Source organism: Myotis daubentonii, chromosome 7 (assembly GCF_963259705.1).
Source record: "Myotis daubentonii chromosome 7, mMyoDau2.1, whole genome shotgun sequence".
NCBI lineage: Eukaryota > Metazoa > Chordata > Mammalia > Chiroptera > Vespertilionidae > Myotis > Myotis daubentonii.
The window spans coordinates 65,835,992-65,859,528 of record NC_081846.1 but is presented as its reverse complement, the minus strand read 5'-3'; the positions used below and the strand labels follow the sequence as shown (position 1 = coordinate 65,859,528).

Here is a 23,537-nt window from a genome sequence, read left to right as displayed (position 1 = left end):
TAACATTTTAAAAAGATTAATGAATATAATCTCCTTCTATACTGGCTTCAATTAAGAACTTAGAGGATTAAGAGAAATAGTTCTAATGATTAAAATTACTAGTCAAAATCTGTACTTTTAGTTATTTATAAAACGAACTAGAGGCCCAGTGCACAAAATTCGTGAACAAGGGGGGAGGGTGTCCCTCAGCCTGGCCTGCACCCTCTTGCAGTTCGGGAGCCCTCGGGGGATGTTGTCCAACTGACAGTTTAGGCCAGCTCCCCCTCAGACATCCAGCAGTTGGATATCCTTAGCGTTTGCCAGTGGAAGTGCGTTGACCACCAGGGGGCAGCTCCTGTGTTGAGCATCTGCCCCCTAGTGGTCAGTGCGCGTAACAGCGACCGGTCATTCCACCGTTCGGACAACTTACATATTAGCCTTTTATTATATAGGATACTCCAATAATCCTCCATTTCTTGGCTTATAATTTTGCAGTGATTTGGATTATTCTCCCTACTTGTTTCAAAGTTGCTATTGTTAATGCCAGTTTTAGCATGTCTGAAAAATCTGGCAACACATTTTAAATTTATGACCAAATGTATGAAAATTAAACCAGTCACTAAAAGACAAACACTATATAATTCCATTTACATGAAATACTCAGAATAGTCAAAAATCTAGACAAAAAGCAGAATCTTGGTAGCCAGGGGTTGACAGGCAGGGTAGCATGATGAATTATTTTTTATGGGTATAGAGTTTTAATTTTAAAAGTTGAACAGTGTTCTAGAGATGGATGTTGATGATGACAGCACAACAGTAAGGAATCTATTTAATATCACTGACCTGTACATTTAAAATTGTAAATTTTATGTTATGTGTATGATAAATTTTGTAATGTATATTTTGCCAAAATAAATCTCTGAAAAAAATGTCATAGTAAAATTAAAGAAAAAGTGAAATGTTAACACCACAAAAAAATAAAAGGCTAGAAAAATCTAGAAGAGTTCTGCAAAGCTTCCAATTTTAATCCTACTGTCAAAAGCCCAGAAATTCTCAAAAAATGTCACATAAGGAGAGAAGCAAACTCAAACAATCATAATTCAGTTGTTTCATTTTAAACCTAAAGAAAGAATTCATCAGGCCTCCAGGCAGACTAAAACCTACATGGTAAAAAAAATAAATGTTGAAAGACAATCAAATAATATTTTCAAAGTTCTGAGAGATAGTTTAAAGACTCATACGTAGTAAAGATTTCATTCACATATAAAGATAACAACCTCTTTAAACTAGACTAGATTCAGTAAATGAAGTTTTGGTGAGGGAACCCAATCATGAAATCCAGCCATTTAGAACACACACACACACACACACACACACACACACACACACACGGTATGGTTGTTGGTGGTGAGCTCTGAATCTATTAAATAATTAAAACTAAACAACTATAAAATTTATAGTTATAGAACAGGTGGTAAATATAAATCTTAATAATGTAAAAATAATTATACAACGTAACTGTAGTGAATGCATAAGAGTACTAATTTCTTCAGTATTAATAACTGGGAAAAATACTGTTTAAAATTAAAATATGCAGTATAGAAAAGGAACTTTTTAAACATTAGATCATCTCAATATTCAAAGTTCAGCAATTCTCACTTTTATTTGGTTAAATTCAGAAAAATGAATGGAAGCAATATCACTATTGGTATGAGTGTGCACACATATATATATATTTTTTTTACCAAAATGGATCCTCTACAAACTTCTCTATAGTATTTGTCAGTTAAAAAAAGCAGGAACAACTTGCCATACTCATACATACATACATAGACATGCATATTAGTACACATATACCCACACAAATATATATTTATACATATCTTATTGTTTTTCCTATTACTACTTTAAAGCAAAAATTAATAAATAAATGGAATTAGTGGGTTAAACTGAGAAAAAGAACCAAGTACTTCAGCTAAATAATAAAAATATACTTTTAGAGTAGGCAGAATAAAATTTTTTCAAGTTTTATTAAAATCTTATTAAGTACCACGAAATGACCTGCCTTTCGAATGAAGCTTAGCATCTTTGGCTAGTTTTATTAGTTTGTTTTGGTTAATGCAAACTAACTTCAGTGAACACCTTAGCCAAGCCCTATAGAAGTATACTTATATTCCAAGTAAATGGGGTCAGTGAAGTGACAATTTAAGGAGAATGGAAAATTAGATGGAAGCCTCAGTCCTATTAGTTTCAAAGTTGTTCAAGTAGGTCAAAGATACAATAGTTTTTCCTACCCTGCATATCAATGGACTCCAAGATAGTTGGTACAAAATAACCCTCTCAGGTAAAGAGAATATTTCAAAACTTTTACTTATAAATCCAGGTGATTTGTTAAACTTAAAGGTATTGTTTCAGTGTTTTAAATAAAAGTAAAATAATGCAGGTGTCTCAATAAATTGCAGATCTTTCCTGTAATGAACAGCAGTTGTCTGTCAAAAGCATTCTGCTTAGCAAATAAACATAAAATTAAAAAAAAAAAAAAATCCCGCGCTGACCAGTTTGGCTCAATGGATAGAGCCTCAGCCTGCGGACTCAAGGGTCTTTGGTTCGATTCCAGTCAAGGGCATGTATCTTGGTTGCGGGCACATACCCAGTGGGCAGTGTGCAGGAGGCAGCTGATCAATGTTTCTCTCTCATCAATATTTCTAACTCTCTATCCCTCTCCCTTCCTCTCTGTAAAAAAAATCAATAAAATGTATTAAAAAAAATCCCTTATGTAGAACTTTAAGACAAATGTAAGAAAGAAACCTATGTTAGAAATATACTCACCAGTCCAAAAATTCTTTAAAAATGTACATGGAGACACTAAGTACAGCAAAAGCAAGGCATTTAATGTCGGTCTTGCAAGATCAGATATCTGGTGGGAAGGCACACCCAAAGCAGTTACAAGAGCATTTTATTCCCTAGTGCACAGGTCCCTCCCCTGGTTCCTCATTGGCTGAGTATTATGGGTGTACAATCTTCCCAGATGTCACCTAAGTTTCATTATTTCCTTATAGGGTATTCTTTCTTTTCCCATCCCAGTTTAAGTTCATTTGTCAGTTGGTCCCTCCCCAATATCCTGTTTGCCCTGAGGACTTTCCAGGTGCATGAACTTTGTCAAGTCCACAAGCCACTATGCAAGCAATCTACCAGTAATTTTCCATTATGGGTTAAATGCCTTGCCTTGAAAACCAACCACCACTGAGTTTATTTCTAACAACTTATAAAAACTCTCACATATTTACACGTAACACTTATAAAGAGGACTATTTAATCTATTAACAGACATTTCTATAAAGAGTATGAATGGGTTTTATATCCATTATTTAAAAATATAAAAATATACAACTTTCCAAACAGTTTGCCAAAAACAATTTACACGAGAGAAGATTAAATTTACTAACAGACTACTTAAAAATTCTTTTAAAATCAGTGACTAGAAATTAAAATTAAAAACATACAAATAAATATTATTTTCTTCAATAGCTTAAGTGGAAGTAAGGGGGACAAAAACCTGAAATTCTAGCAGAGGGCAGTATTACTTTGTGACAAGAATTTTTGGTCCATTAAAATAAAAGTGTTTAACACTACTCTCTGATGATGACTAAAGAAATATTGAAAATAATATCACTATAAGCCTCCATTACATAAAAACAAATTCTACTACTATTTACCTAGTGTCTAATTCTGAATAGTAGACATTTTGTTCAAAGAGTAAGAATGGACAAAAAGGCTAGAACTCTGCCTCTCTTTGGTTAGAGAAATACTCTTGATGAGATAAGCAAATAATGTAAAACAAAAGGTATTTTAGGAGAAATCTGTGGATGCTTTCCATGGATGTTGCCATCGGGCCAGCAGGGGAGGGCAGTTGTGTGTGATCAGTTATTGGTTTTTGAGATAACATTGAGGTAAGAATATATTTAACTTGTTTTTCAGCCAGCTAGAATTAAGGAGCATTTGCATGTAGCAAGGTAAATATTAGAGTTAAGAGCCCTGAACTCATAACGTACTGTATTGTACTTTCTTGCAAGAGCAATTACTCCAGGGCATATGTTCATTTGAGAATAATTGAATAAAATCCTTACCATTATTTAAATAATTTTTTTCTTTTGACATGCTTACACAGTTATGTAAATATGATATGCTACAACCCCAGTGAATTAATTAGCAAATGTTAATTAAACTATTTTTGGGAGGAAAACATTTAAAATAGCATTGCCTTAGAGAGAAACCATTTGAGAATTTATAGAAATTATCAATGTGAATGCAAAATCGCAGAATTTCCCCCCAAAACTTTAATAGTATATAGTTTCTAATGAGACTCTTCAGCTTGTGCAGGAAACATAAAGAGGCCAGATTCCTGCAATCTGAATACTAGGGCCAAATAAATTATGTTCTCCAATTGTGCTTACTAATGTATACACCACCACCACCACCACTGCCCCCCCTCCACCCTCCGGCCCCCATCCTCATGCTTAGGTAACTGCCAAGGCAGACATTTGAGTTTAAACATTTATACTGTAGTAAGATCTTAAAATAGTTGGACGTGTTTTAGGGGAATGCTAAGTTTTTATTTATTAATGCTTTAAAAAAATATCTTAGAATTTTTTCTTATATAACATCATGCAATACAGAGAAAAACTTTATCCTTTTCAGACTTCAAACCAGGAAAATAATAAAAAAAAAACTTAAGGTATTCTTTGTATTTCAAGAAACTGTTCATCATGATGACTTTAAGGTAACAAAATATCCAAAGTGTCTTCATAGAAGTTACAGACTCACTTTTTATCAAGATCACCAAACATAACACCCTCATTTTCACATATGTTTATAAAGTCTACAGTAGTGTGAAAGCATATACATCACTCACTTATGCAGAGCAACTTCCAGTTCTACAAGCTCCACTCACGGTAAGCACCTCGGATAGGTATATAATTTTTTATCTTTTCTATCATTTTTCTGTACCTTTTCTATATTTAAGATATGTTTAGATATACAAATATTTACTACTATTGGTTTACAACTGCCTACAATACTTGGTACAGTTACATGCCGTGTAGAGTTGTAGCCTAGGAACAACAGGCTATAACATATAGCCTCGCTGTGTAGCAGTCTATACCACCTAGGTTTGTGTAAGTGCACTCTATGATGTTAGCACAATGATGATATCACTTAAAGATGCATTTCTCAGAACGTATCCCCCTCATTAAGTGTGCATGACTATATTTGTTGAAATAGAAAATATACATTGCTTTCTATCCCAGGTTCCTGATACAGAGCTCCTGAAATGCTTATAATTTCTTGGGTGATAGGAGTGTCTTTTGTTCCATTTGAGATGATAATTAGTGGGCTTGTGGATAGGTCTGGATGAGGACTGGTCATAAGAAAACAAATCATGATTAGAAACTTGGAATTTTCAGCCTTGTTCCCATTCTCTTGAGAAAGTGAAATTGGCTAATCATGCCTGTGTGAAATCTCCATAAAAATCCCAAAGGGTTTGAAGAACTTCTGGGTTGGTGAACAAGTGGAGATATCGGGGAGTGGCATGCTCTGAAAGAGTATGGAAGCTCCATGCCCCTTCACCATACCCTGCTATGCATCTCTTCCATCTGGCTGTTCCTGAGTTATATCTATAAAAGCCTAGATGGCCCTCGCGCGCAACGTTGCCACAAGATGGACATGTGCACAGCAGAGGCGGGGCCTGGTGGCTGCTCCATGTGGTGAGGCCTGGGGGTCCCATGGCTCCACACGGCGGAGAGGAGGCCAGTCCCCGCATCTCCACCGCCTTGCGCAGAGGAGACGGGTCCCAGCGGAGGAGGTGGGTTGCAGCTAGGGAGGACAGTTGTGGGCGATTGGGCCGGCAGGGGAAGGCAGTTGGAGGTGATCTGGCCAGAAGGGGGCAGTTAGGCATCCATCAGGCTGGCAGGAGAGCAGGTAGGGGGTGATCGAGCTGGCTGGAAAAAGCAGTTAGGGCAGTGGTTGGCAAACCGCGGCTCGCGCGCCACATGCGGCTCTTTGGCCCCTTGAGTGTGGCTCTTCCACAAAATACCATGGGTGGGCAAGAACATACAGTGCGATTGAAACTTCGTGACCCATGTGCATAAGTCGGTATTTTGTGGAAGAGCCACATTCAAGGGGCCAAAGAGCCGCATGTGCCTCACGAGCTGCGGTTTGCCGACCACTGGGTTAGGGGCAATCAGGCAGGCGAGTGGTTAGGAGCCAGTGGTCCAGGATTGTGAGAGGGATGTCCCAGATTGGAGAGGGTGCAGGCTGGGCTGAGGGACAACCCAAACCGTGCACAAATTTCGTGCACTGGGCCACTAGTCCTTTTATAATAAACTAGAGGCCCAATGCACGAAATAGGCCCGATACACAAAATCTGTGCAAGGGCTTTGGCCCCTGCTGCCTCCGTCTCTGCCTTGGCTCCTGCCCGCCGCTGCGGCATCCAGAAAGACGGATGTCTGGAAGGACATCTGGTCTAATTAGCATATTATGATTTTATTATTATAGACTGTAATCTAGTAAATAAAATGCTTCTTTGAATTTTTTGAGCCAGTCTAGCAAATTAATCGAACGCAATGAGTGGGTAGTTTAAATGTGTTGTTCAGAAACACAAATGACAAATCTGACTTGCGACTGGTATCTGAAGGGGTTGGGAGAGGGGGACAGTCTTGTGGAACTGAACCCATTATTTGATGAATCTATGCTATCTCCAGGTAAACAATTTCAGAATTAAGTTGGATTTAGGACACTCAACCAGTGTCCTAGAATTCCTTGGTAGGCGAGGAATACCTACACAAAATTGTAACTCCATGCAGAAGTATTTAGTATTTACCAACTTATTAAATAAAAAAATAAATATACAGTATTTGCAACATGTAACCTATAAAGTTAGAAAAGGAATAAAGGTAACAAAAGAGTGCATAACAAAGAATAAAGACAAAGGAACAAAACTGATGAAGTAATTTTTAAAAATATTTTTATTGATTTCAGAGAGGAAGGGACTCAACTGGGAATGTGCCCTGACCTGGAATCAAAACGTAACCTCCTCATTCAATCAATGAGCCACACCAGCTGGGCTGATGAAGTAATTCTTAATAAAATAAATAATAAATAGTATGAAAAGTAGAGGTATAAAACCTGAACAAATCAGTCATCATGAAAGAACTAGAAAGGGTGTTCAAAACTATGCACAACAATGGCAATAGCCCCAGGTGGTTTGGGAATTTAATTTTTAACCAAACATTCAAAACAGGGTTCAGAAGAATTTTAACAGTTCCAGTATCAAAATAAATATGCGGGCCATTTTACTTTATTTTATGCACTTGATAAAACCTTCATTAATAAAACTGGACAAAGAGTAAAAAGAAAGTTTATAGATGAAGCTCTACTACATTAATGTAGCAAACTGAAAAGTTAAATTTTTTAACATTCCTCTGCCTTATTAACTATTGCTGATAAGTAGCAAAATTATTAAGTCATATTCTAGTGTTAATACAAAATAACTTGGGAAAAATAAAATAAATCTCTTTAAAAATGCAGATCTTGTGCTTGTTTCATTTTAGTTAAAAGAATAGTCATAGTTGGTAAGGCTGTGGTTAACACACAATAATGGCACAACCACTTATTACTAGAAGCCTCAATTTTGTATAGACTTCAAGCCTGCAATTCCACTTCCAGAAATTTACTCGATAATCCCAGATGTACACAAATATCAAGCTAAGAAGTGCCCATGAACATGGGCACAGCCTAGGGGCACAGGCTCTTGCACACACAAAACAAAACTGAAACCTAATCACAGGAAGACAGACTGATTCCCCTAGGCAAGTGCCGTACCATCATATCAATAGAGCTCCTCTTTATAACTAAAAGAACAACTCTCAGACCTTATTTTTAAGTATCCGTAAGGAAATTCCAAACACCTTATGATAGTCTAACTTTGAGCTGAGTCAACATAAAAATCTTACACTAAAGATCTATTTACTTTAGTTTCCTATACCAGAATATATCTTGTCTGGCTTTCAATCAAAAAATTATAAGGCACACTAAAAGTAAAAATAAACATACATTGAAGAGATTGAAAAGACACAGTAAAACTTAGGAATGGCAACAATTTTAAAATTAAGAGTGGGAATTCAATATGCTAAGAGCTCTAATGAAAAAAGCAAACAACCTGCAATTAAAGATGGGCAATGTAAGCACAGATGGAAACTCTTGAAAACAAATCAAAAGGAAATACAAGAAATTGAAAACAATAAAATAGAAATAAAGAATGCATTTGATATGCTTAACAATTTATAAATGATCAAGTAAAGACTATTACAAGGAACTGGCAATATTCTATTATATGATACCTGTACTACTTGTTAAGTGGTACAGTGTTATTTGAAAATAGACTTGGATTTCTTATAAATGTACACTGCAAACCCTATAGTAACCACTAAATGAAGTTTTTTTGTTTTTGTTTTTAAAGAGGTGGAACTATGGGCTGAGGGAGGAAAAAAATGGATATAACGTGATTGACTAAAATCAGAGAAGGCAGAAAATGAAAGACCGGGGTGGGGTGGGGGGGTGGGGGGGGGGAAGTAAAAAGGCAACTCAGAGAAAACAGCAATAAATGTGGCAGATATTAATCCAACTATGTCAGTATGACTTTTAAACGTCAATGGGCTAAAAACACCAATTAATAAGTAGAGACTGTCACAGCAGATGAACAAATAAGACCCAAGTATATACTGTCTGCAAGACACTTTAAATATAACACAGATTAAAGTACAGGGATGGGCGGGGGGGGGAGGGGGCAGTTAAACACTAATCAAAAGGAAGTTGAAGTAGTAATATATAATTTTAGATAGAGCAAATATCAGAGTGAGAAATATTTTTTTTTTAAATTAAATCTTTATTGTTCAGATTATTACATTTGTTCCTCTTTTTTTTTCCCCCCCATAACTCCCCTCCTCCCAGTTCCCGCCCCACCCTCCGCCCTCACTCCCCACCCACTGTCCTCATCCATAGGTGCACGATTTTTGTCCAGTCTCTTCCCACATCTCCCACACCCCTTTCCCCCCCAAGAATAGTCAGTCCATTCCCTTTCTATGTCCCTGATTCTATTATAATCAACAGTTCATTCTGTTCATCAGATTATTAATTCACTTGATTCTTAGATTCACTTGTTGATAGATGCATATTTGTTGTTCATAATGTGTATCTTTACCTTTTTCTTCCTCTTCCTCTTCTTAAAGGATACCTTTCAGCATTTCATATAATCCTGGTTTGGTGGTGATGAACTCCTTTAGCTTTTCCTTATCTGTGAAGCTCTTTATCTGACCTTCAATTCTGAATGATAGCTTTGCTGGATAAAGTAATCTTGGTTGTAGGTTCTTGGTATTCATCACTTTGAATATTTCTTGCCACTCCCTTCTGGCCTGCAAAGTTTCTGTTGAGAAATCAGCTGACAGTTGTATGGGTATTCCCTTGTAGGTAACTCGGTTTCTTTCTCTTGCTGCTTTTAAGATTCTCTCTTTATCTTTTGCTCTTGGCATTTTAATTATGATGTGTCTTGGTGTGGTCCTCTTTGGATTCCTTTTGTTTGGGGTTCTCCGCGCTTCTTGGACCTGTAAGTCCATTTCTTTCACCAGGTGGGGGAAGTTTTCTGTCATTATTTCTTCAAATAGGTTTTCAATATCTTGGTCTCTCTCATCTTCTGGCACCCCTATAATTCTGATGTTGGTACGCTTGAAGCTGTCCCAGAGGCTCCTTACACTATCCTCGCATTTTTGGATTCTTTTTTCATTTTGCTTTTCCGGTTGGATGTTTTTTGCTTCCTCGCATTTCAAATCATTGACTTGATTCTTGCGCTCCACTGGTCTGCTGTCGGGCGTCTGTATAATATTCGTTATTTCAGTCCGTGTATGCTTAATTTCTCGTTGGTTCCCCAATATAAGATCGAGGGTCTTATTAGTTTTCGTGTAGATCTCATTAAGTTTATCGACAGCTTCTAAACAGTTCTTGAGGGACCTTAAAAGTGTGGTTCTGAACTCTATTTCTTCCATTGACAATTTTGTCCTGTTTCTTTGTCTCCGCATTTTGTTATGCTTCCTTGGTGTACCCCCTAGTGGTCTTTGTTCGAAGTCTTATAGTTAAATCTTGATTGTTGTAGCTAATTCCAGGGAGGGTTTGACCTCCAGGCCAAGTGGCTATGAGAATCAGCTGTGTCAGCAGTGAGAGAACTTCTGTCCTCTAGGGAGGTGCTAATCTAGCCTTTGCCTGAGGCTATCCGGCAAATGCCTCCGTGTAGGGCTTGGGCGGGGCGGGTCGCACAGGATCAACAGGGTGGGCCGGAGAGAGCAGTTATGGCGGCTCTCAGTCCTGTCCCCAGGGGCTCTGCCTCTCTGAGTCCCAGCACCCGCTGCAAAGCTGGGAGAGAAAGCTGCACTCGCTCTGACCGAAGCCAGACAGTCCCGCTTCTCCCGTTTGAGTCTGGGTCCCTAAAGACTCGCCCGGATCTGGTGCTCAGAGTCTGCGACTCCCTCCCGATTGAAAACAACCGCGCCCTCGGCCGCCAGCCCGCTCCGTGCACTCCGCACCTCAGAATTTGACTTCAGCACTGCGCCTCCTCTGAGTGTCCGTGTGCGTTTCTCTTTCCTCCTAGTTGTAGGACTTCCACTCAGCCAGCGTTTCTGTGGTTCTGGGTGATGTCCGTTCCGTGTTTTAGTTTCACTTTTGAAGTAGTTGTTCAAAGCAGCAAACTCCGGCGTTAACCTATGCCGCCATCTTGGTTCTTCCCCAGAGTGAGAAATATTAACATTAAAGAAGGCATTACATAATGATAAAGGAGTGAATTCTATTAAGTCAACAATTCTTAATGTGTGAGTGCCTAACAACTGCCTAACAACAAAAGATCAAAGTACATGAAACAAAAATTGATACGAATGCAAGAAGAAATTGAGGAATCCACTTTGTACTTGGAAGACATCAATATCCCTCGAACAGTAATTGACAGAAAATCACTAAGGACATACTTGAATTGGACAGGACTACCAGTCAAAAGGACCTAACTGACATATAAAGAATACTGCATCCAAGAAGAACAGAATGCATATTCTCCTCAAACTGACATGGCACATTCACCTAGATAGACCACAGTCTGGGGAAAAAACAAAAACAAAAACAAAAACAAAAACAAAAAAAACCCAAATACCTTATATTTGAAAAAAAGAAAGAAAGAAATTATTTAAAGTATGCTCTAACACCATGATAGAATTAAGGTAGAAATAAACAGAAAAATAGCTAGTAAATCCCCCAATACAGAGCTTAAACAACACACTTCTATAAAACACATGGATCAAATAAGAGAAATTGAGAAAAAGAATTGTAAATAAAATAAAAATTAAAATAGAAGTTACGAAATGTATGACATGTAGCAAAAGCAGGCCTTAAGAGCAGTGGTTCTCAACCTTCTGGCCCTTTAAATACAGTTCCTCATGTTGTGACCCAACCATAAAATTATTTTCGTTGCTACTTCATAACTGTAATGTTGCTACTGTTATGAATCATAATGTAAATATCTGATATGCAGGATGGTCTTAGGCGACCCCTGTGAAAGGGTCATTCGACTGCCAAAGGGGTCGCGACCCACAGATTGAGAACCGCTGCCTTAGAGGAAAATTTATAGTGCTGAATGCATATATGAGAACAGCAAAGACCTAAAATCAATAATCTAAGTTTCCACCTTAATCAGAAAAAGAAAAGCAAAATAAACCCAAAGTAAGAATAACAAAAAATTAGAGAACAGGCCAATGAAATTGAAAGCAAGAACTCAATCACAAAATCATGAAAAACTCATTCAGCCTAAAATGAAAACTGATAAAGCTAAATACATAAATGAATAAAACTGACAAACCTCTAGCCAGGTTAAAACAAAACAATAAAAAAAAGCAGGCACAAATGATTAATATCAGACATGACGAATATCAGAAATTAAAGGAGGACCATCACTACTGATCCCACAGACATTAAAAGAAAAGCTATTACCCTTTCAACTTTAACTTTGCCAAGACTGTCATCAACTTTTTGGTCAAAACTTCATACTGATGTCTATTCCCATATCCATCATGGAAGTAGCAAACTACTAAAATTATGTTGTTTTTATTGGAGGTGGGAAAGAGATTGGGAGACTTTTGTGAGATTAAGGGGAAAAAGAATTTAGAAAAAACTAGCAACCCCAACACATGCTTGTTTGAATATAGGCATGTAGGGCATGATTTGGGAGTGAAAAGGGGGAGTAAAACTAAAAGAAAAGAATTGGGGAACAGTTGTCGATTTCAGATTTCATCTACCTTCTTCTAGTTTACAATCTCAGCTTGTATTATTTTCCCATTTAAGCACTTAGCAAAATGTACAAAGCTATTCAGTCCCATCAGCAAATCCTGTCCAAAAAGAAGAAACATATAACAGCATGGTCACTTAACAACCAGTGTTTTAATTTGGATAGAATTCATTGACAAAGCCATTTCCAAAAGACCTGCAGCACTAAAATAGTTAAAATTAAACCAAGGCCTTTATTCCACTCCATCAAAAGACAAGAGGTTCTACTGAGGGCAATACAGAAGAACTCTACACTAGGGGATATCAGGCTAGGTAGAAGGTAAGGGCATTACAGATGAAAAAACTGAATATTGATATTCCTGAGCTCTCTGCTTTCACTTGCTTTTCCAAGCACTAACAATCAGGCTTACAGCTTGGAGCAGGATTTGTTGTGGGAGGCTGCCCAGTGAACTGACAAATGGTCAATAGCACCTGCAGCTTCCATCTACTGGTTTTTAGTAACAACCACATCCTAGAACCAGTGACTTAGAGGCATGACAGTGAAAAATCCTTTGCATTGAACTCTTGTTAGCCCAATAGAAAAGGTTTCCAAATACCTAAGAAATGCACATTAGGGTTTTTCCCTCTAGTATGTGCCCCAGCCAAATTTTTCCTCAGTGAGAACCATCAATAGCTAGCAAGTCCCAGCCAAGTTCATAAAGACCCGAGATAACTTTCTACTGACCCTTACAAAATTTGAACACACAATCAAGGATCATAAGAGAGCTAAGGAAAACGTCTAAAATGAAAGAAACCAAAACATAAAAAGAGAATACCTTAGATAAAGCAAAGAAAAATAAATTTCAAAAAAAACTTTAATTAAGTCCATAAAAAGAAAAGAAAAACACAAAACAAAACAAAGAAAAACCAACCACTAGGATTCTGTGAAAAAAATACAGAGATCAAGAAAGCTATTGTAAACAAAAGAGTATGAAAACTGATATGAAAATCTTTAAACATTTAAAAAATCAAGTAAATTTCCCAGAAAGTGTAAAGCATAGAATTGGAAAAACAAAAAAATGGGAGAAATAAAACAGGTCCAGGAGGGCAATGTCTAATTGCACTTCCAGAACAAAATACACAGAAGCAAGGAAATTACACAAAAGTATCAGAAAGTTTCTCAGAGCTGAAGGATATAAGTTACCAAATGGAAAGGTCCCATGGAACGCACAAAGAAGTGCATTTATTTTACGACTATGACATTTTAGAATACTGGGTACAACGAAGAGAAAATTCTATAAGCTTTAAACAAAAAGGCTGCAGAAGCTTTCATGGGGAGAGAAAGGTGAAATGCAAAGTGTTGAAAATTAGAATAGTTTCAGATTTTATATAAGACACTAAGAATTCCTTCACAATTCCGAAGAAAAACATTCCCAACTTAGAATTCTATACCCAGACTACAGTCATATAAAGTAGCAGATATTTACAGGAACATAATGCCTCAAAACATTAGCCTTTCAGATAGCTACTGGAGACCATGACCAAACAAAGAGAAGGAGCATACAAGACAAATAATTACATGGGATACAAACAACAGATGATCCATCATAGAATAGAGGCTGCACAAAGGACAACCTTATTAATAAGCAACTGGCTTAATCTGGAAGCAGAATGTTCCAGGAGAAATTTCTCAATTATGGTAAACCTGATAAAAATAATCAATACTTCTGAACCTATGGAGAGGATATGCTGACAACTATCAGTTAGTTTGGAAATGATTTAATAAGTACTGAAAAACTGAAGTATCTGTAGAATGATGGGGGAGTGGTTGGGGTGTTTGTGGGGAAAAAATCCAATTTATAGAATCCATAGTGGGACGTCAACAAATAATGAAATGATAAAAAAAATCAAGAGGTAGCAATATAAGATGTTATTTAGAAATATGGAAGTAAATAGCAAAAGAATGTGCCAAAAAAACAAAAAGTGTTCCCCCCTAGAGATGGGAAATAGCCACCTTGTCCAATATTACACCCTTCAAGGGGCTTGAGCAAGGTGAGGGTATAAAGGCCCAAGCATTTTGGTCCACCATGGTGCCAACTCTGATGGGAAATATTATGGAGAAGAGAACTTGCAATAAATGAGTTGCCCTCCATGTTGTGGCTCAGTTGGTTGGAGTGCTATCCTGTATATGGAAAGATCATGGGTTCGATTCCCCGGTCAGGGCATATACTTAAGTTGTGTGTTCAGTCCCTGGTCCAGGTACACATGGGAATCAACTGCCGATGTTTCTTGCTCACAATGATGTTTTTCTCTCTCTAACCTCCTTTCTTGTTAAAATAAACATATCTTTGGGTAAGGTTTAAAATATGTATATATTTTAATTATATATATACATATATATATACACATGTATATATTAAAATAGGTATGAGTTGTTTTTAATAATAAACGATGTAGAAGTAGTCAATACTTGAAGCTTATGTTCTTTTACATTTGAAACTGTTAACTTAAAAAAAAACACCTGAAAATATTTTCATTAACTTGGCTACTTATACTGTAGAAGGTAATTCAATTTAAAAAATTTTAAACTCATGTATGACTTAAGTTGAAACACAAAATTTTGGCCAGAACCAGAAAGATCTTGATATGAATTTCTAAATTTAAAAACAAAAGAGAGGATAAGGGTTTTCTTTATGGTAAAGGCAGATCGAATCAATCCTCCTGTCAAAGTCAAGAAAAACCTTCATAATAAAAATCAAAGAAATAAGGCAGCATGAAATATATGCCAAAACCTAGCAGAAGCTAAACCAGAGAAATAAACCACACACCCAATCACTTTTTCCTGAGGCCTTTTGCCAATCCAGAAAAAAAGGCTGAGAAATAAAAAGTAAGATTGAGCTACTGGAGACTTTGATGAGCATGGTAAAAAACAACAGCAACAACAGCAAAACCAAAACCAGAAAACAAAACACTGAAGCAAAGGATCTACCAAACCCGGGGTTTCAAATAAACCATCACACAATTTGAGATCTCAAGGGCAGTGTCATCAGTATAGGAAGAACTGGATGTAAAACACAACTCATATGACTCAAAGTCCTGCTTATTTCATGTGTGTAACAGAAGAAATCCCAAATTTTGAAAATGAATTGATTTGGAACTGGTAGCATCCCTAAGCATCTTTCCTAGAAAAACATGCCTTCTTGACAAAGATGTTATTATGCTAGTACTTACTCACTATTCCTGTAATTCCTGTAATTTTTCAAACAAAACCAGCACATAGGCACACAAGAAAAATCATAAACCAGCAAACACAAAATTCAGAAACTGTAATTATCAGTCACAGACAAAAGAAACTATGAATGCTATGCCACTAAAGCCACAACTTTTAATTTGTAATTTAAAATTTGTAACTTTTACCAAGTAGCCAGAAACAATAAAAATGAATATAGGGCGCTAGCCGATTTGGCTCAGTGGATAGAATGTCGGCCTGCAGAACAAAGGGTTCCGGGTTCGATTCCATTCAAGACCATGTACCTAAGTTGCAGGCTACTCCTTGGTCAGGGCCTGTGCAGGAGGCAACCAATCAATGTGTGTCTCTCAGATTGATGTTTTTCTCTGTCTTTCCCCTCTCTTCCACGCTCTCTCTAAAAAAAAAAGAATCAATGGAAAAATATCCTTGGGTGAGGATTAAAAGAAAAAAAAACAAACACCAATAAGGACCTATGAACCATAAGGTTGCAGTTTGATTCCTGGTCAGGTTACATGCAGGGGTTGTGGGCTGCATCCACAGTACAGGGTGTGCAGGAGGCAGCCGATAAATGATTCTTTCTCATCATTGATGTTTCTCTCTCTCTCTGAAATCAACAAAAATATATTTAAAAAAAATGAATATAGGTATATTTCCTTAAATTCTGATCCACAGAATTAAGAATCCCAATGAACCCAAAACAGGAAAACCTCATGAAGAAATAGCAGAAAATCTAAGATAAAAGAAACATTTTTAAAAAGCAGATTTCTTAAATGTTAAAAAAAAAAAAAAAAAGCCCTAACTGGTTTGGCTCAGCGGATAGAGTGTCGGCCTGCAGACTCAAGGGTCCCAGGTTCGATTCCGGTCAAGGGCAAGTACCTTGCTTGCGGGCACATCTCCCATAGGGAGTGTGCAGGAGGCAGCTGATCGATGATTGATGTTTCTGATTCTCTATCCCTCTCCCTTCCTCTCTGTAAAAAATCAATAAAATATATATTTTTAAAAATGTTAAAAAAAAAAAAGATTTCTTTCAAAGCAGCAAGAGTTAGATTGACAGCTGACTTCCAAAGTCAGTAATGGAAGTCAAACAGCAGTGCAATATTATCTTTGTGGTGGTGAAAAACAACCATAATGCTACAACTTAATACACCCCAAAACATTCTTCAGGATTGAAGGTGAAACAAAGACAGTGCAAGATAAACAAAAAATTAAGAGCATTGGCCATGAACACATCTGTAGCTAAATAATATGCTAAAAAAACAAAAACAAAAAAGAAAAGGATCTCCAAGGAAAATTCAGAGACATTAGAAGAAATAAAGAACACTGAAAGTATCCTATCTAATAAAAGAGAAAAATGGTAATTGGCGTACGACGATACCCTTTTCATTCGCTAATCAGGGCTATATGCAAATTAACTGCCAACTAAGACTGTCAGTTAACTGCCAACATTGCCGCAATGCTGGGAGGCGAAAGGGGAAGGAGGGAAGAAGCTGCCTGCCGCTGACTGCAATCGGAAACCCAGGCGGCAGCCAAGAGCCAGAGAACCAAGCTGCCTTTGCTCGGAGAAGCCAGGCCTCCTTTGCTGGCTTCTGTGATAAGAGAACCTGGCCGCCTTTGCCGGCCCTGGGCCAGTAATGGGAGAAGCTGGGTGGGGCAGGGAAGAGGCGGATGTCTGCCTGGCTTCTCAGATCACTGATCACCAGTGATGGGAGAACACCCAGAGGCGGGGCCAGAGGCCAGGCTGCATAGCTGCCTGGGGACACCATCTGGACCCCAGGGGCGACGCAGCCAGGCCCCAGAAGGAGACCCAGGGCCTGGGGCTGAGTTGCAGCTGTGGTACGCAATCCAGTGCCTGGGCTGAGGAGACCCAGAAGGAGACCCAGGCGCCGGGGCTGTTTTTGCCGCTGGGGCACGCAATCCGGTGCCCAGGTTGAGGAGACCCAGGGCCCGGGGCTGCGTCGCAGCTGGGGCACGCCATCCCGTCCGGGGGGCGATACAGCCAGGCCCCAGAAGGAGACCCAGGCACCAGGGCTGTATCACTGCTGGGGCACGCGATCCAGTACCTGGGCTGAGGAGACCCAGGAGACCCAGGGGCCTCGCAAGAGGAGAGTCTCCATGGTCAGATGGCGTGGTGTCGGGACAGGAATAAAGACCCGAGGTGACTCAGATGCCTGGCCACAGGGTTAGACCAGCCAGCAGGGCCTTTCAGTTGGGACTGGGGTGGGGGTGGGGCGAGGGAGGCAAGCCGGAAATAGAGAACTACAACTCCCAGGAGGCTTAGCGGCCAGGGCCTGGGTGCCTGGCTGTGAAATCGGATGGGCTGTAGTTTCGCAAGCCACTTTAAACTAGAGGCTTGCAAGGTTGGAAGTTCTGCGCCTGGAGCCAGGGAGAAATGGAGCTGGAGCAGAGAGAGGGGTCCATGGTAGCCGTGGGCTTTGAGGAGTTCTCAGCACCTCCCGGCTGGGAGCTGGCGCTGCCTCCGCTGAAGGTGGTCACATCCTGGAGAGCGAGCTTGAGACCGAAGTGGAGTTCATGTCTGGGGGTCTGGGCAGCTCCAGCCTCCAGGAGCGAGACGAAGAGGAGGAGGCAGCCTGAGGCCAGCAAGGGCGGCGCCAACAGGAACTCAATCGCAGGAAATACCAGGCGCTGGATCGGCACTGCAGGGAGATTGAGCAGGCGAAGGAGCGGGTCCTGAACAGGCTCCATCAGATATAGAGGATAACATGGAGACTCCAGCAGGAGCGGAGGTTCCTCATGAAGGTGCTGGACTCCTACGGTGACAACTACCGGGCCAGCCAGTTCACCATCTTACTGGAGGACGAGGGCAGCCAGGGCAGAGACGCCCCCAACCCAGGCAACACTGAGAACGAGCCTCCAGAGAAAGAGGGGCTGTCCCCGCCCAGGAGGACACCAGCGCCCACAGAAGCCAGCAGCCCGGCCCCTGGCAAGGGGCCCAGCAGTTGGAAGAGGTGGCAAGTGCCATAGGAAGGGCACTGGGCAGGAGTCCCGCTGACTCCGGAGCTGGCCCCCGTGCAGATAAAGGTGGAGGAAGACTTTGGCTTCTAAGCCCTCGAGGCTCTGGACTTAAGTTGGGTTTCTCGGGGGCCAGACAAGCTGCTGCCCTACCCCACCCTAGCCAGCTCCCCCTTTGACTGACCCCCCAATAAATGGACCCGATGCAAAAAAAAAAAGCTTACAGAGGCATGTTTATAGGATCAAATAGTATAAATATAGATGTAACAGGACAATAAAAAGAGAACCTGGCTATGATGATAACCTGAATGCTGCCTCTGTGTCATTCCTTCTTTGGGAACCCCTGGACCTGCTGGGGCTGGACCCCAACATTCCTCTTCTTATAAGGACTTCAGTGAGATGGGCTAAGGGTCCCACTGGAACTGCCACAATTTAATGTAATCCCCTCTTTAAAGATCTTATCTCCATATACAGGTATATTCTGAGGTTCTGGGGATTAGGATTTTAACATACATTTTGTTGATTACCCAAATCAGCCCTTAACAACCAGCATGTTTCAGAAAGTAGATTCCTACAGGGTTATTTACCAAACATGCAGAAGTATTTTTAAAAGAGCTAAGCCCCTCGCCCACCGTGTGGGCCCCTCCCAGCGAAGAGCGAAGGACTGGGTTCCGGGCACCGGAGGAAAACTGGTGCCAGCAGCCAGGGGAAGGGGCCCCCAAGGGTCTCCAGATTGCGAGAGGGCACAGGGTGGGCTGAGGGACCCACCCGAGTGCACAAATTTTTGTGCACCGGGCCTCTAGTATAAATATATAGGGATATGTAGGTCAACAATGATGATAGAGAACTGTGCTGTTCAAACGGAAACATAGTACCTATACCAGTGGTTCTCAACCTTCCTAATGCTGCTACTCTTTAATACAGTTCTTCATGTTGTGGTGACCCCCAACCATAAAATTATTTTTGTTGCTACGTCATAACTGTAATTTTGCTACTGTTATGAATTATAATGTAAATATCTGATATGCAGGATGTATTTTCATTGCTACAAACTGAACATAATTAAAGCATAGTGATTCATCACAAAAACAATATGTAACTATATAAGTGTTTTCCGATGGTCTTAGGCGACCCCTGTGAAAGGGTCGTTTGACCCCCAAAGGGGTCGTGAATCACAGGTTGAGAACTGCTGACCTATATGTTCTTTAAAATTTTCTAGTGTCCTAATAGAGGGAATATGCTAATTGACCCTCACACCATGGCAAAGATGGTGGCGCCCACAGCCAATAAGGAGAGAATATGCTAATTGACTGCCCCGCCCGCAAAGATGGCGGTGCCCAGTCCCCTCAGCCCTACTGGGGTGGCAGGTGCATAGCAAGGCAGGACCCGCCCCCAGGCGGGCCTAGCCACTCCGCATGCCTGCCTCTGGAGACCCCCAGTCCCCTCAGCCCCCCAGGGCCAGGCCAAGGCACAGGCAAGCCTTGGATGGTGGCTACTCAGCCGCCCAGGGCCACCCAAGGCTCAGGTAACCAGGGCCAGCTGAGGCTTGTGCTGCCAGCAGTGGTAGCAGCAGAAGTGTGATGGGGTGTTGCCTTCCCCTAATCTCCGGGTCGCCTCCCACCCCTGAGGGTTCCTGAACTGTGAGAGGGGGCAGGATGGGCTGAGGGACCCGCCTCCAGTGCATGAATTTTCATGTACCAGGCCTCTAGTTTAAAAAATAAAAAAAGGTGAAATTAACTTATTAAAATTTCAACATGTAATATATTAAGAAGCTGAATTTATACTGTTTTTATACTTAGTATTAGAAATCTGGGGTTTATTGGACATTCACAGAACATAACAATTCGGTTGGTAAATTGCTTTTAACCTAATAAATAATCTGTGCAAAATACTTAGACTATTCACATAACCAATTTATATTTTTGAAAAAAAAAAAGTTTAGCCACATTAATAACCAGGTAACTGCAAATTAAAGCAATAATGTAAAGCTACATCCATGTTTGGCAAAAATCAAAAAATACCAACTGCTGGCAGGATGGTCAAGAAAAAGTATCTATTGTATACTGCTGGTGGGAGCATAAATTAATATATCACTCTGGAAAAATTGGGCATACACAAAATTGTACACTATATGCATAAAAATACATTTAAAAACACCCATAATAGCACTGCCCATAATTGTTAAAAACTAGACACAAACCAAATGTCCATAAATATTAGATTAGTTAATTGTGGCTTATTCATAAAAAGACCACACTAGTTCTGACCCATGTTGCAAAGTGGTTAGAGCAGGGTTTCAGGTTCCATCCAGCCTGGTCAGGGCACATGCTGGGGGAGACAACCTATGTCTGTCTGTCTGTCTGTCTGTTTCTCTTCTTCCCCTCTCTCAAAAAAAAAAAAAAAAAAATTAAAATCTAAAAAATAATAATCAATGTAAAAAATATCCTCTGGTGAGGATTAAAAAAAAAATACTACAGTATACTTTTACTGTAGACTATAGACATTACTATACAGCAATGAATGTACTAACATGGTTATATATTAATAACAGGAGAGAAAATAACATAATCTATATATATAAAACCCTAATATGCAAATAGACCGAAAGGCAGAACAACCGAACAACTGGTCGCTATGACGTGTGCTAACCACCAGTGGGCATGTGTGGAACATGGTGGGCATTGCCAGCAGGCGGCAGAGTGTGGAACATGGCAGGCATCAGCTGCGGCAAGATGATGGAGCTGGTGAGTGGGGGTGCCTGGCCAAGGCGGGGTGCCAATTGCTGTCATCAGGGCAAGCCTCTGGTGGTTACTGAAAATTCTTTGCTCCTGCACACTGCAGTCCCACTGGGCACTCACTCCCGCTGCTGGCGCCGGAGCCACTACTTGCACCCACAGCTGGCGCTGGCCCCGATTGCCCCTCAAGGCTTCTCCACCATCCCCTGCTCCTGAGAGGCAACTGGAGCTGGCAGCTGCCTCTTGCACCCGCTGTTGGCACTGGCCCTGCTCGCATCCACTGCTGGCACCTGGTGCTGGTACCAATCGCTAGGCGCTGTCAGCGGGTGAGAGCGGAAGCTGTTGGCCCCCGATTGTCCCTGAGGGCTTCTCCACCTCCCCCTGCTCCTAAGGGGTGATCGGGGCAGCAGCTGCCACTCACACCTGCTGACAGTACCAGCCCTGTTTGCACCTGCTGTTGGCGCCAGCCCCAATAGCTCCATGTGCTGTTAGTGGGTGCGAGCAGAGCCGGCGCCATCAGCACGTGGGAGCAGCAGCAGCGGGAGTAGGACTGTAGGCAGACAAGGGACCTGGAGTCATGGCAGAAGGGGCCCGGCGGGGGCGCAGAGGATGGGCTGAGACCCGCCCCTGTGCCAACTGCAGCCTCAAGGACCACAGTTCCTTTCAAGGTGCACAAATTCGTGTACTGGGCCCCTCGTACATAATATGTAACTCATTTACATATAGGTAAATACAGGCAAAACTGACCTATATTATTTTAGGAATGCTGGCATAGCAAGTTAAAAAAATAGTTGAAATAAAAGTAAGACATAATTCCCATAAAATCCAAATAGTGTTAACTCTGAGAGTGGTGAGGAGGGAGGAATGATCAGGAATAGATGGGGGGTAGGAACATGTCTCCAGGGCCAACAATGTTCCAGTTTTTGACTTTGGTAATGATTACAGTGTTCACTGCATTCATTAGACTGCATATCTATAATTTGTTCATTTATTGTATATTTTACCACATAAAAAGACTTTAAAATTGTTACCTAAGGCACTATAATTGCTTTGCAAGGTATTTTTCTGTTAAAAAGTGATAAATGTCTGGTTTTATTGTATAAAAAATTTTAAGGTACAAGACTCTAGCTTTTATTTCATTTGACAAGATTACAGCACACACAGAAAGTAGCAAGCACGAGGATATGATGCATAAATAGGGTCTACTGCTAAAACAAAATGAAAAGGTAGTACCTTTAATTGATAGTTTACCCCAAAGGACCCATTACAGATTAGGTAACACCAACACAAATAAATACAGTGGGGCCTTGACTTACGAGTGTCCCGACTAACGAGTTTTTCGAGATACGAGCCATCTCTCGGCTGATTTTTTACTTTGAGTTGCGAGCTAAAATTAGGGTTACCAGCCAGCTTCAGATACCCCACTGCTAGTTGGCGCAGCGAACGTCACAGTGAACGCCACAACATCAGCCCAGCATCACTGGTTCACTTTTAGATTTGACATACGAGTAATTTGAGTTACGAGCTCCGTCACGGGAAAAATTAAATTCGTAAGTCAAGGCCCCACTGTATGAGAAACTTTAGATTCTTGGTCTTAATAGAAACCATAGATGGGTGATAATCTTTCAAAGTACCTTTACAAAACACGCCAATTGAAAGACTGAAATGATTTAAGTTGTATAAAGAGAGTATGAAAAAGAAACAGTGCTGTTTCATTTTAAAAAGCTTTACTAAGCCCTAAGTGGTTTGGTTCGGTGGATAGAGCATCGGCCTATGGACTGAAAGGTCCCAGGTTCGATTCTGGTCAAGGGCATGTACCTTGGTTTCGGGCACATCCCCAGTAGGAGGTGTTGCAGGAGGCAGCTGATAGATGTTTCTCTCTCATGGATGTTTCTAACTCTCTATCCCTCTCTCTTCCTCTCTGTAAAAAATCAATAAAATACATTTTTTTAAAAAAGCTTTACTAATGTAAATTCATGAATCCTTTCTTAAATATTTTGGAATTAATTCTGATCTTATGAGGGAAACATTATTTCCAGCAAAAATAGATAGCATTTAATTGAGAAACCAAAGGCTCTAAATCCGAGGCTAGTAACAAAACAACCACCACAAAAACCCTTAAGATACCCATTGAAAAATCTCTCATCTACACCGCAGAAGGTGAAAACTGAGATATGTCCCTTCTCTAACAACAGCAACACCCAATATCAAGGACTACACCATCCACCACCCCTTCCTGAGAACAGGCACAGGCG

At 40.3% G+C, this 23,537-nt stretch overlaps 1 protein-coding gene across 3 annotated transcripts in view; it reads right to left on the bottom strand.

The window, feature by feature from the left end:
- ORC4 (origin recognition complex subunit 4) overlaps positions 1-23,537 on the bottom strand; it is a 77,506-nt gene that overhangs the window by 53,318 nt on the left and 651 nt on the right. The window lies entirely within an intron of this gene.